A 16,505-nucleotide genomic window follows, 5' to 3' on the forward strand; every position below is an offset into this window, starting at 1 on the left:
GTGGGTTCGAATTGTCATTTTTCTTTCCTTGATTTCATTTCATTCAAATACTTAAGTGAATTTCTTTAAAATGGTTTTACCATTATATAACCAGTATTCGAAATTCCCACTTTACCATAAGCAACGACATAAAGACAAACAAACACCAATCTCGAACACTTCGTAAATTTTATTGACTAAAATAAAGTAATGAACATTCGCATACAACGTCTTTGGTTACCTCTGAGTGATGACGTCACACTTTCGAAGGAAATGTATGGCTTGTCTTGAGTTTGCGAAAAACAATATTTACAAATTTAATTTTTGTGACAAAGACAGTTCAAAATGTCTATTAAGGACTTTATTTACAATTATAAACCCATAAATTTGCTCTATATCTTACATAATGTACTGTTGTATACCTGTTTATGATCTAACATACCTAACACTTTTGAGATGTGTACCGTGTGTTTGCCATATCCGATTAACAAATGATAGAAATATTTCATTGTGGGTCAATGACACATTCTGTTGGAGACATTTCACAGGAAATGTTGTCTTGTGGCAAGTTGAGCTGAGTAAATTTTGCCGAGAGGCAGGCCTCAACTTGCGCATCATCATCATCCTAGAGTGCCGCGGTGATGTGAATTCAACATGTCGTTTCTAACAACTGACACTCTGAAATGAGAACTTCATAGTTACACAGAGGGAAATAAAAGTGAAATTTTAGATTCAATTTTTATTTTTTAAAAACGGTATGATTTCTTGATAAGTTTGACTTCGACATCTTTCATTCAATCTGTACATACGGAGAATAATTCATGTGATGATTTTTGGCATAATATCTTAGAAGCAGATTTTAAAATCCAAATAGTACAAATAAAGTTCATTAAAGTACATGTACCACAAAATACTGACCTGGATAATGAAAAATAACAATACTTCTATATGACAACTTACACTTAAAAATGTTCTCTGCACAGTATATGAAAGTCTTGGAAGAACTTCAGCCACTAAAATACACTGTATATCAAAAGTCATAATGTCAGTAAAATGTCAAAAAATACATGAAAGTGTAAAATCATGATTTGACAATTTACTCTAAATACTAAGGTACCCTTTGTAGAAAGTGACCCTAGGTTTCAGTTATGTAGTTTTCTTGAAAGTTTTATAAACTGTGTCTGTCTGAAAGAGGTACAAAATGTTATTGAGAACCAAATTTATCGCTAAATGTCAAGGAATACAACCTCAGTGTGTTGACACACCCTGCACTAGACTATGATATATGTCGTGTCGTTCAACTTTCTGAGAGAAATAAGGCCAGTGAGGACATCCCAGCACCCTGAAACTGTCATATTTTAGCAAGATCTTGTCAGAACAATATGCAGAGAAATTAGCATGACAGTGTGTGGATCGACTTGGTAGTGATGGGCCACCGTACCATGTGGCGCACATGGATGGCATCATTGTTGGCTAGAGTAGATTTTGATATGACTATATACTATTGCTAGAATAGAACTAAATCTTGTTGTTTTGTTGGAGAAAAATTTCTAACGTCATAGGCGGCAGGGTAAATGTTACTTCGACAAGAGGGGGCGCTATGTCATCATCATATCTTAAGAATCAGTAGAGTTTATCCAACGACCTAGTCAACTTCATCAACTGTGTCAGATCTACCACTTTGAAGTAGGTTTCCAAATAGTGGTAGAAGAATTCCGGTGCCTGGAGTAAAAAAGCAAAAAAGGTTAAATAATGAGAATACATTCCATAAGAGTTATAAGATTTTTTGTTCTGTAAACTTATAGTGACCTGGTGACTTTACTTTTCAATGGGAATACACATACACTGATTTGTGACTTCCATTGTCCAATCATCATATCTTGGACGTGTGATCTGAACTGTGAAATCCCATACCAATGGCACCCATGTGTTGTTTTAGAGCTAGAAAACTGGTCATCTTTAGGAAAAAAAACGTCAGACTCTGTACGTACATGTACATCTTCTACATGTTCTATCGATACACTTCAGCTAATAAGTCTCCAATGTTGTGTCTGATCCCGGACAAGGAATCCCTGTCTGTTCTGAGAGTCAAGACGTCGTTACGTCATACTTCAAACCCCTAGTGTTATAGTCTAATAATCATATAGTATTTGATAGTAGATGATGATGTGTCAATGTGTACTGAGTCAGATATCAACAAAGTTTATTCACCTCTCTCCGTAGACTTTTAAGGTACACTAATTGTTCTCCTGTTAGTTTTCCCAGTTTTGACCTAAAAGATAGGAAATGAAAGAAAGCGTCGTCAGTTATTGGATTGTACACCTTGATAGGGGATGATGATAATAATGAATTTATAATGCGCCTTTTCTCCTGAGAGTTCAAGTTCAAGGCACCCACAATTATTACTGGCACGGAGCAATGGCGGCACAACGTCCCTTTATACTTTCTCAACTCCCTAGGGAGCATACAATTACAATAAAACATACTTTCTTTACACAATCCTGCACTCATATTCCATATGCACGTTGTTTGCTTTCCACCATCTTTCAAAATGGCATTATGTATTTATATTTATTTTTATCAGTTTGCATTAAAAGAAATGTCATGATTAAATGGGACCAATTTGACACCCCCCCCCCCAGCATAGACATTTTATAAGATAATAAACTTACTCAACACAAAGACTTATTCTTTATATTGAACAATTTAGCAAGCTATAGGATGTAAATACAAAGCGAGTACTCAATGATCTGTCTCCTTCTCTAGCGCACGTACACACACACGTGTACGCACGCACACAATAACAATAACAACAACACACATGTACACACACACACACACACACACACACACACACACACACAGACGATTTGCTATCCTAAAGCTCTGTTTATTTGGTCAGAAAATAAGTGTTTGAATATCACTCAATGTGATTCTGTAAAACGTGAACTCTAATCCAGGCTGCAGTCCCCGTTTAGAATAATTACACAATAGACTAAAGCTACCCCACCCCTTCCTGATCCCCCTCCATTCTCATCTATAAATTAACAACTTACTTATCAAGACCGTTGTCATTGATCCATTTCTCTACGTCTTCTTTCTTCCAATGTAATGTTCCTGCTGCCATCTGGGACTGGGCTGAAGAGACATCACTAACAGAAACTGCTTTTACTTCCGACTCCTTCTTGGCACTTTTCCGTCTTTTTTTCCTAGCCGAAGTTATCCTCATTGCACGTTGTCCAAGTTCCTTGATCAAAGCTTGCATTGCTGATTCAAAAGAATCATCATTTAAAAATTCAAAATAGAACTTTGCTCCCAGTAACATTCCAAGCCAACCGTCTGGTCTGTAGCCCGCTCTAGTTTTTATTGGCACTATTGTCTTATGGAGTTGGAAGGCATATTCGGCTTCTGTGATGACAAAATGGAACAAGAAAAAGTGAAACTTCAATAACTCGTGACAATGATTGTAACATAGCATAAAACAAAGAGTGTAGGTTAAATGTGAAAAAAATATTTCAGAAAAATACACACTGCACTGCACTGCACTGCACTGCACTGCACTACTCTATACTGTACAGCACTGCACTGCACTGCACTACACTACACTACATACACTACACTACACTACACTACACTAAATTCATTACAGTACACATTACACAACACCACGGCATCGTAAAAGCGTGACATTCTGCAGTCATGTTATACACTATGAAAACAACTGGGATATTTGTTGTTGTGATATACTAACCCGTTCTACAGTTAGGACTGTCCTTGTAGTCCTGTGTCATGCAAGTGACAATAGCGGCAGCATTTTCAACGGCATCTGCCATCGCTGCTAACGTTGACCCACCCATGTGTTCTACATCCATCCATACGCTGAACCCTTCGGCCTTTAATCTGTCCTTGATCTTAATCATCAATGGTTGACTGTTCCACTGGTAACTTATCATGATGTGTTGTCCTCCTTGTGTCTGGTCTGTGGGGTCGCCTGCACCAGTAGTGGACACCGTCTTAACTGAAGATATAGAATTAATATTTATAAGACGCTAAATCTTGTCGTCGTTGTCGTCGTCGTCGTCGTCGTCGTCGTCGTCGTCACCACCACCACCACCACCACCACCACCACCACCACCACCACCACCATCATCATCATCATCATCATCATCATCATCATCATCATCATAATCGCCACCACAATATTTTTTTCTGTTAGGCCTTTGACCGGAAGAAGTCAAAATATTCCCCTACCTTGTTTTGTCGATTTTTCCTGTAACACCCATAATACGCCCTCACACGCCTTCTTTAATCTGGCATCCTCTTCCATTTTCAACTTTTCAAGTTCATCCATCAGTTCAGTGCAGGCAAGGATTTCCTTCTTGTTTTCATCATGGAAAGCAAGCACCCAAAGAGTCTCTGTTGCCGCTACAAATATGAAACAAAACAAGGTATCTAAATGATCGTCCAGTGACCTTTATCACGTGCTAGTCATTTCTATTGGTGGTAGTTGCTCACAAGAATACAGAATTCAATGTTGTAACTCCGTACATTCTTTCAACTATAGACGTTGGAGAAAGTCTTCCTCTATGTGTTAACGTATACTTATACCATGCACGAGCCATGTTGGACAAAAAAATATGGAATATATACTCTGGTCGTTCTACGTCACAACAACGCGCGTCTATGTCACGACAACGCGTGTCTACGTCACTGGATCTGCTGTGTTCGAAATATGAGTCAAAACGTTCAAATTGCCTCAATTTTTTTTATATTACTGGCGCTGGTATAATTATGTTATTCTCCAACATTTTCTTCATTCAGCAGGAAATACTCGTGACCTAAGGATTTCATTACTCGTCTACCGACTCGTAGCGACAAAGGCCCCTTAGGTCACTCGTATTTTACTTGGCTGAACGAAGAAAACTATTTTGTTCACACTTGACTTGTTAAGTCCTGTCTTACCTATTTTTTCATCAGTATCGCCGTCTTTCATCAAACTTTGTAGCGGAACCAATCCACCAGATTTGACGATCTGGACTTTATTGCTATCATTAACAGCAAGTCTTTTCACACCTACAGAGAACACAAATCTCTAGTAAAATCACAATATTATACGCAACAATATTATATATATATATATATATATATATATATATATATATATATATATATATATATATATATATATATATATATATATATATATACATTTTGTATATATATATATATATATATATATATATATATATATATATATATATATATATATATATATATATATATATACATATATATATATATATATATAATATTACACATGAAAGAACACATTGCTTTACATTTTGATTCAGTTTACCCATAATTACAACTTTTCTGATACATCTAATTGGCATTACATTTTTTCCGTAAAGGAAAAAAACCCAGCAGATAGTTCATTGGAGTTTCGGTAGATCAGTATGAACGTTCTCATTGCTCTTTTATCGACAGTGAAACGAAAGTTTGAAAATATTCAATAAATCATTTACCATTTGTCAATTCTAGGGCACCGTAGCCACCGTCTCTATGTTTGTCGTTAGCAGCAGCTTTAGATAATCGTCCGACAATATAAGATATCAACCCTTCGTCAGCGAAAAACCGTTCACTCTGTTCTTCATTTAAAGTGTATGCCATGATGAAAATGATGTAGGTTCGAGGTACTTCGCTTTTTATGTTCAGAAAAGGTCCCAAAAACTCATCTACGACATTGGCCTCTCGTATTCTGGCACGTGAGTCCGGGTGTATGCAGCAGTTGTATATACACGCCAGTGAAGCCCGTACAGCTCGGGCAGCGATCTAGAATAAGATATATAAATATATATGTTGTGAAAGGAAATGCTTGAACCATAGCAACGGAACAGAAATCAAAAGGACGACAGACAGACAGACAGACAGACAGACAGACAGACAGACAGACAGACAGACAGACAGACAGACAGACAGACAGACAGACAGACAGACAGACAGACAGATGGATCTGATTAGTAGGAAAGTAGGCGCTGATAGTCTGAATAGTTGTTATGGAAAGTTATAAAGTTTAAGGACATCGTTGAATGGCTTGACAAGTCTGGCTTGGCAATAATTATATTAACATTGCTACATTTTATCGTCTGGCACGACCAACACTGCAGCATAATTATATAATACTTTAAACCATTTACATTATCTAAATAAGGATACGTTCACACAGTGTTACAATACAATTTAGTAACGAATTAAATGTTACAGTAGTAAATAAATGTTGATACGACTTTTATTTGTGAATGCAGATGACGAAAATAAGCAAGGTCATACTAAGAGTTTCGAATGGCTCCAATTATATTGAATTTGTCCAATTCCATGCAACAATAAAAATGGACACATGTTCGACTTTTTATTGGATTTTACCTTATTTATTAAACCTGTATATTTACCTTATCAGCGCTAGCCTCGTCTTTCAGGAATCTAGGACCCTCCATCTTCTCCATGACTTGTCGCAATATCTGCAAAATTCCTCCGTTTAGAGCAGTTTCACAAGCCTCTCCACTTAAATCTGTAAAGTTCCACCACGTTGTCATTGATGTGTTGAAGGGTTTCCAGTAACTGTCATCCACACTGTCATCGTCTGCGTTCCTCCAACCATGGTCTACACAGAATTTCATGACAGCTAATGTCGATTCATGTCCTTTGCCATCGAGGAATGTTCGTAGAAGCACCATCTTGTATTTGAGTTTGGTTTCTTTTGCCGCTGTATTCATCTGAGGAAACATGGTTGCGATGGCAAACAGAGCTGGGCGTGTTGTTTCTTCGGAATTCAAATCCCCCTTTTCTACTGCCAATCGTAACTTATCCACGTTCTCCTCATATTTCCGTTGTTTGACTAAAATTTTCCCCTTGGTGTGTATGTCAATGTCACCTAGAATATTGTCAAATTTTGTCGTCATTTCCGATTCCTCCATCACAGCCTCCGTCTTGCCCCTTTCACCGAGGTCTTTGATAAGCTTGTCACTAAGGCCACTGAAGTCAGTACTTTCAGTAAATTTGTAGTACAACTTTGCTCCGATAAGCATACCCAACCAACCGTCTGGTCGGTAATTGTCCTCCATCATTAACGGTATGATATCTCTCTTCAACTGGAAAGCATATTCAGCCTCTGAATAGGGAAGAAAATCAAATCTTAATTTTCATTCGCAAACAAAAGTCTATGATGATTGTACCTTTGTACATATAAGCTGTGAATGTTTACACCCGAAAAAGGGATTTGTTGACGACATTCGAAATTTGACCACCAACTTATGGGGATTCGAACGACTCGACTGAGGGCCACACAACTAATAAACAGGGTAAAGTACAGCGTTCATCCCACATCATATCATGTGACATAGGACGTTGTAACAGCTAGGAAGTTAATATCATTGTATTTTCGAAAAGAGGAGAATTTATTGATATTCCAAGGGTTAAAACCCGTGACTGCAGTACTACTCATAACATATCACAAAACGAACTGATGATTTCGAACGAATAAGGTGTACCACAATACCATTAAAATCCCAACCTTGTAATATGAAAAAATACTTCAAAAAAGAGAGTAAAATTGTTTGGTAAAAATATCTCCTAGTCGTGTCCCGTTATAACACTATCATCGAAAAACTACGTACCCATACGGCAATTCGCACTTTCTTTATATTTCTGTGAAATGCCGACGAGGACAACAGCGGCGTTTTCAACAGCATCGGCCATTCCAGCTAGTGTCGATCCCTCCATACTCTCAATATCAAGCCACACTTTAAAGCCGGCAGCTTTGAGTTTATCTTTGATCTTAATCATCCAAGGTTGACTGCTCCACTGGTAGCTGATCATAACATGGGGATCTTTATTATCTTTGGAACTTGACTCTGTTTTCTTCTCTGAAATATCAATATACGTCTGGTCTATTAATTTTCAAGTTGTAAATATTCAGTCCCCATATGTTTTGATTTTTTGATGTTTTGATTCTAACCTCAAACCTGACTGCGTTTTCTAGCTTACAAATTTTCTCATTTAACCTTATTAGCCATTCAGACTTAACACGTGGACGTGATCAACGTGTCATTGCAATAGTTATATACCAGTTCCGCAATGATGGGTACAGATCTTGCACTTAAACTCACCTTTAGTTTTTAGATTCCAGATAATACCTTCGGCGGCTTTCCGGGTTTTTCTGTTGTCGCTTTTCAGCAATTCCTCAAACAAATCTTGAGCAACTCGTACAGCAGGTTTGTTGTCATCGTGGAACGACAGATGTTCAAGTGCATTCACAGCGGCTGAAATCGCAATATTCGAATCATGAAAACATTTTAAATGTATACATCACATGCATCGAATTATATTCAGTAGCTAGTGTGTACAGCCATGTCACATCAAACATCACACAAAATGTCATACCCCTCTAGTCGTGTAGCATTTAGTCGATCTAACATTTACTGTCTAATTTATATGAAAACAAATTATCGTCTGTATACGGCATAAACGAATCTAAATATTTGAAAAGTCAAATTTCCACTCACCTGCCTGTTCCATTTTGCGGGTACCACTAGCCACCTTGATCAATATCGGTATCGCCCCAGCTTTGGCCAAACTTAACTTATTTGCATCTTTCACTGCTAGTTGTCCAACCACTGGCAGCCAAAAAAAGAAAAAAAGAAGAGAAAACATTAAAAATAATATGTAAATACATACGACTAAGTCCAATCACGGGGGTAGAAGGGGAGATACATCCCTTTATACCTTCATGGTCGAATGTCCTTCTGGACATGTATGCAGTACGTGTGACTGGTATAGTTATGAGTTTTGATATTAGTACAGTCCCCCAATTTACAAATATCAAAATATCACACACAAAATGAACCAGTTTTCAAAAATTGCGAAGAAGCTCTTTTGAAGTTTACCGACATGAACGTACAATATCAGTCAAATGAAATTGTTTTTTTTCCCAAATGAGCCCGTTTTTGTGATACCGTTTTCCCGAAAAATCGTTTGTATAAAGTATATTGAGTGTACAATATCCGTCAATCCAAACGTGCCATGATCTATGTCAGATATATGTGTTGTTTCTCTAATTTGTTAACTTACAGACAATTAGTTCATGCACCGAAAAGCCTCGGCTTCGTCGTGTTCGTTCATTAGTGGCTTTCTCCAGGTGACGAACGACCATGTTGATGATACTTTGGTCGTGAAACATCTTCTCACTCTGTTCTTCGGTAGCTATGTACGCCGGGATCAAGACGAAATAGATTTCAAGTTCTTCGAACCCTGCATTGGATAATTTCTCGAGGGTATCCAGCATTGTAGACTGTTTAACAATATCACGTGATAATTCGTGGAATGAACAATTAGCTGTGACTGCCAGACACGACTTTATTATCCTTCTAGCACTCTGCAATGGAAGTGAAGGAAAAAATAAAATTACGATAGCAGATTTTTACGGTGATGACCAAGAAGATCTAATGCAAGTCATACAAACTTTAATACGTAATAAGACATATCCAAAAATAACGCATTATTCCATTCATCACAACCATCAGTTTTGATGGTATTAGCTACATACTCGGATACAGAAATCTGTGTGATCGTCAAGGCCTTGACTAGACTGGGATAGTGCATTGTAGTACGTAATACGGTCCCTCAGTGTCAGGAACTAGACTAACTCGGATAATACGTTTGTGGCAACATGAGAACAAGAGTTGGCCAATACGCCATGATACAGTTAATCGACCATCCGAGTCTGCGACCATTGTTGATGAAAATTACGCCTAGGAAAATGAAAATATTTCATAGATTTTTTGCAAGAGTTAGTCAATCACAACAACATTAACCGTTTGTTGACATTGTAAAACATGGCCTGTTTAATATTGTTAATAATTCAAATTAAATACTTACAAGATCTATTGCATACGACATAGCATTTTGATATTCTTTGTTGATGATTTCCACAATTAAACTAATCATGCCCTCATCGCCGAGAGATTTGGCAAGTGTGTCGCTAGAGTCGGTGAAATTCCACAAAATTTGAATGGTTGAGTAATAGACATTATAAACTTCCTTGATTATACTTCCTTGGGCGTCTCTCCATCCATGGTTGAAGGTTTTCCTGATGGTTTCCACCAAAACAATCGTTCCATTGGTGTCTATAATATGGTTAGAGATGGCACGTCTATACATCCTCCTTTGAGAAATTTTTTGTTTTTTAAGTTTGAAGTACAGTCCCGCTACGACCTTTGAACTTTTGTGTACAACATCGCAGTAAGTGTCCCAAGTTTCTTTCTCATTTTCAGCTTTCATGATTTCGAGGTGTCTCGAGGCAATTTCTTTGGATTTTTCGAGCTGCTGTTGAACTTCTTCATTCATTCCATCGTTTGTTTCAACGACCTGTTCTTCATTTTCGTCCTCTTCATTCTTTTCAACATCTTGTGTGGTTTTAGAGTCTTTGTTTGGCGCTTCTTCCGACTGCTCTTTCGGAGATTGTTTCGTGGCCTCGCTGTCTATAGTTACTTCCTTGACTTTACTTGGTTTTGACCCCATTGTAACAGTTTGGTCTGTCCACAATATAAAAGACAATGACCTTCAAAGTTTCCTGGGGATCATAAATAACTTGGGTTAAAAAATAAATTTTCAGATGAACGTGCTATATGATATATATATATATATATATATATATATATATATATATATATATATATATATATATATATATATATATATATATATATATATATATATAGTTTTGGTATTACGCTCTGCCACTGCGGTATAGAGCACTGTCTTAGCAGATTGATACTCACCGAGTTATATATATATATATATATATATATATATATATATATATATATATATATATATATATATATATAATGTGTGTGTGTGTATATAAGAGAGATAGTGTATATTATAAAGGAGAGTATACAAGTTAATGTGTAAAGATCCTTCGCTAAATTTGTGTATTTTCGAACAATAGACAATATTACAATTCAATGACCAGAGCGGCCCCGTGGTGTAACGGTTAGCACTCTGGACTCTGAATCCAGCGATCCGAGTTCAAATCTCGGCGGGACCTTTATCTTTTATTTGGTATTTGTAAATTCGAAGATCTGATTTGACTACATAAGTGGCAGACGACATTTTAGTTCTGTGATATATGTTTTCCACGTCATAATATAGGTGTAGTAGGATATTCTTGTAAGCAAAATTGTCAAACGTTATCTTGTGTTGTACACCTGACTTTCCGTACCTGTAGTCCTGTAATGTAGAACATAAACAAGACCTACTGATCCAAAACTTACACCCGAGGTCAGTACAGCCTAGGACATGCCTAATGTGTAAATAATACTTTGCCAAAAGTATGTCAGCATCGCGGCTACGGTACATATACTAGTAAATATACAGCTGAATCACCTCTCGTGTCAAGCCACACAATAGCTAGCTTGACCTGGTCATACGTGTACATTAGTACATTAGACTCTCTCACCAGTCTTCGGTACTGGTTTTGTATGTACCGATATCTACCGCATAATTGTCAAATATTTTGTACTGCACGGGCTGTCATCGTCTACATGGGACTAATCATTTGTTGACACGTTGCGATGCTGCTCTGTGTTATTACGATACCCCCCCCCCGGCCCCTCGAGGACCTACCAATGTCACGGTTGTGAACTAATATTCTATTCAAGGATGTCATACTACAACATAATTAAATGGCCTTCTATATTCAAAAAATACCGTCACCAGTGTTGACCGTCAATGGAAAAGAGTACTCTTTTCCAAAGAATGCAAACATCGGTGACTGTTTTTTTAAATATTCGTAAATACCTAATATTAAAACGCCATTAAGTTGTATTTATATGACCATCCTTGAATAGAATATTAGTTCACAAGTGACTGTGATACCTACATACTTACATACATACCTACCTACAGACAGACATTCGGTTATACAATATGCAGACGATGGATTGCAATAGTCCAACATACTCTACTAATAGTGTATGTATTCATAGACCCTCCACGAAGGGTCTATGATGTATTGTAGTACTGTACTAATGTCTTGAAATAATCGATGATTCACCGTAAGATTATTACGTAATGTTCCAGCCTACCTGTAGACTTGAACCACTTTCGCTACTACACTATTTCACTATCCTAACTGACATTTTGAATTTTCGCTCCGTAAATATCAGTTAGGATAGCGGAATTAGTAGTGATAGTCGTTCAAGTCTACAGATAGGCTAGTCCTGCTTGCATACGGAGGAATTCGGGACTCGATTCTGACAATTGTCTCTCCCCTCCCCCTGGTGTTTAGAGTCAAGTCAGTAATACAGACTCGTGCACCGTCATGTAAGCAGGACTACAGATAGGCTAGCAGTAACACTAGTATGTGCAGTGAAGTGTGTTTAGATGTACATCAGTTTGTGTTTACAAAGTATGAGTCACTGTATCGTTGATACCGAATTACTACAGGTATATCTACATTGTTATAATGCTCCTGTTGGATCGGGACGTGAAACGTTTCACAAACACTTGCATTGTTAGAGAATACTCACCGTAATATCTTCGTGCACAGTACAGACTACACTCTACAGATTACGAATTCGATTTACGGTACTGAGCTAGCCCCATTTTCTAACCACACACAACTATTGTAGCCCTCTGTTTACGACAAATGTCACAATATCCACGTGAATCAACCAATTGTAATACCGTGACCCAGTGGTATTTATCACCTGAATGAATGTGTATACATGCGTCGTAACCAACACAATAACCTTCAACCTTTTAGTGCGCCCTCTGTGGTGAATAATCATAATCTAAAACTTCAAGTCAAATCCTCACGTCTTTACGTCAATTACGTTTAATCTGATTAAAATCCGATGTAGATGTCGGCTAATCGTTCATTGTTATTTTACCTCGGTATTCAAGTTTGCTTGAATTGACCTAGCTTCCTATTACATCATGTTTTTACGTTTTCCTCGTGGTGGTCGCCTCCTCTAGATATATGGTGACAATGCTAGTGATCTTAAATCTTGAGAAATTTTGTGTGATTTCTTTTACAAATTTAAGAAGGAGCCAATTACTTTTAATTATTGTATTTCTGATGTTAACCTTACTCGAGTAAAGAATGTTAAGGAATCGCCCCCCGTCCCCTTTTTAGCTCCGATCAACTCTTCATACAACTTTTTGAATCATGCTGACGAACTATACAACGTACAATAAACCATGGCAGTTATAAGAACACACATTTCACATTGTGTTTATATAATTCATTTGATATGAACAAAACCAAAACTTGTTCATATCACAGGCTATATAATAACCATAAAGAGTAGAGAGAAAAGGAAATACTACACCAGCAAGAAAACAAGACATCAATCTGATAAATTGATATGGTCATATTTATGAGGTATTACAAGTTTATTCATATGGGTGGGCTAAAATGTTTATGCTAATTTTACGGCTATATTACTATCTTGATAATATGTCTCTGTCACTCGTTATAAACCGTGAATCAAATACAGCAAAAAGTACTTGAAGTGATAGGGCTTACAGCATTCACAAAGTCAAGCACCTTATATTTATATTATAATATATATTTCTTGGACATTTATAGTAATCACCTGACCATCATTACATCATTACATTACATTACATTACATTATAATAATACATTACATTACATTACTTTATATCACATTACATTACATTACATTACATTACATTACATTACATTACAATACTTTATATTACATTACATTACATTACATTACATTACATTACAATACATTGCAATACTTTATATTACATTACAATACATTATAATATTACAATACTTTACATTACATTACATTACATTGCATTACATTACATTACATTACATTACATTACATTACATTACATTACATTACATTACATTACATTACATTGCCTTGTTTTAGATTGCACTATTGAACTCCATGAATGATATCATATTATATGTATAACTAAATGTACATGTATAATAAAATGTTAGCACATTTAGATCACTTACATAAACAAGCTTAAGTCGCCTCTCTACTATAGGATACTGCAGTATAGGTCATAATGTGATGTGATGCGATGAGATATGTAGATGTGATGTGATGTGATGCGATGTGATGTGGCATAAAAGGCATGACATGATGTTGTGTGGTGTGGTGTGGTGTGGTGTGGTGTGGTGTGGTGTGGTATGGTGTGGTGTGGTGTGGTGTGATGCGATGTGATGCGATATTATATGAATGATATGATATGATATGACGTTGTATATATAATGTATTTATTATATGAGCTATTGTATGAGATATGATACGGTATGATATGCAGTGATATGATACGGTATGATATGGTGTGGTGTGGTATGGTATGGTGTGGTATGGTGGAATAGAAAAGGATAGGATAGGTTATGGTAAGATACGATAATTATGATATATACAATACATGAAATGTAACGTTCATAGAACTAGGGTCTATGAGTTTTCTTGTAAGCTTGATGTGTTGCAATGATATGATATGATATGCAATGATATGCAATGATATGATATGATATGATATGATATGATATGATATGATATGATATGACATGACATGACATGACATGATATGATATGATATGATATGATATGATATGATAGATATAATGATATGATATGATATGATATGATATGATATGATGATATGATAGATATAATGATATGATATGATATGATATGATATGATGTGATATGATATGATATGATAGATATAATGATATGATATGATATGATATGATATGATATGATATGATATGATATGATGATAGATATAATGATATGATATGATATGATATGATATGATGATATGATAGATATAATGATATGACAGCTTATGTCACGACATACAATTTATCTTACTTAAGAATCATTGATATAAATATACATTCATAATATACATATCCAACCCCTTTCCACATCCTAAACAAATGGTTCACTCATAAAAATCATACTTTATTTTTTAGTTAAAGGCGATGATTAAGATCCATTTTCTTATTCTAACCCTGGAGTAGCATTTTAAGATGTTTTATTATTAAGATTGACAGCTGTGATGACGAAGCGTATTCAAGTATGATGCCAGAGTATGATGCGGCGTAGCATCGAATCCGGAAGCTCCAATATTCCACCGCTACAAATATATTCCACATTCTTTTCATTGTAAATCTTGATAATGGTTCGAACGTTCTTGATCTTCGTTTGTTCCACGCATTTTTCTAGACGCGTTTTGTTTAGCATTCTACGGACATCAGCGCATCCGCATACATATGTGTATGTGTTATCTGCGTGCTACGTAACTTCGTAAGCCTATAAATGCGTACATTTCTCGTGTTATTTTACGCCATCATGGTCACCACGGCGACCTTCTGTAAAGACAGTGGGTCAGATGATGGGATTGAAGTCATCGACTTGAATCAGTTCGGTGAGACACCTAGCTGTCAAACTCGGAACAGTCCCACCAAACATCGTGCCGCTGGCACCAATGGCAAGAAGAATGAGGCGAAAGGGAAGAAAAAGAAGTCAAAAAGGAAGAGAGAGGGGAAGAAAAATAGAGGGGTTCAGAGCGAACACCTACAGACATCGGCCTTGAAGAGGGAACCCGAAGAGAAGTTGAACTTGACCAAATCTGACGTTTTCAATGGTAATCGGAAAAGTGACAAGCCTGCAGGGATTGCAGTACCCGTGTCAACCGGTTCTGTGGGTTGTTTTGGATCCATTACCAAACTCTTTTCCCGACTACGGGAGTGGATTCAGCTTAAACGTGGTCGCGTTGTACCAATTGGCGTGACGACTCCTGGCCATTGTGGTACTGATCCGTTCCGTTCAACAGCACCTTTATTAGGACCCCGCAACCAGTCTCCATCATTTGGTACCACAACCTGTCGAGGTAATGGAATTGGCGATAATGTACAACGGATTTTAGGTAAGTCTGATTCAATATATCTGTAACATAGTATTTGGTGTCTTGTTAGAATTTCAGATGATAATGAATTTCTGAGGAATTCATTAATTTTCTATAATCTGATCAATGATTAGCTAGCATCGATTGATATGCAGGTCTATAGTACATCTGAAATAAATTATAATATATAATTTTTTTTGTTCAGACACCGATATTGGATCATCAAAGAAAACTGCCGCCGAAGACGACCGGAAAAATATCGCTTACAAAATAGAATTCGACATTTCAAAGCCGATCCGTCTACCGCCCCTGAAAATACGCCAATCAAAGTCTACATCCCTTCCACCCATAAATGTGTTTGAACTGGAGGCTAAGCTAAGACAAGCAGAAGAGCGTCGCATGGCCATGGTTGCACAAAAGAAAGAAAAGGCAGCTTCTATGAGTCATCGCATGGGTCTTCCCAAACACAAATCGGAAATGGACACCAAAGCCAAGAAATTGTAAAAAAAAAAAAAAAAAAAAAAAAAAAAAAAAAAAAA

General features: G+C 36.7%; 1 non-coding gene across 1 annotated transcript; it reads left to right on the forward strand.

Annotated features, from left to right (window-relative positions):
• Positions 1–11,014: 11,014 nt before the first annotated feature.
• On the forward strand, positions 11,015–11,086 carry Trnaq-cug (transfer RNA glutamine (anticodon CUG)). Its single transcript has one exon. It is a non-coding gene; the product is annotated as a tRNA-Gln (tRNA).
• The last annotated feature ends 5,419 nt before the right edge of the window (positions 11,087–16,505 follow it).

This window comes from Glandiceps talaboti, chromosome 12, assembly GCF_964340395.1.
Source record: "Glandiceps talaboti chromosome 12, keGlaTala1.1, whole genome shotgun sequence".
Taxonomy (NCBI): Eukaryota; Metazoa; Hemichordata; class Enteropneusta; family Spengelidae; genus Glandiceps; species Glandiceps talaboti.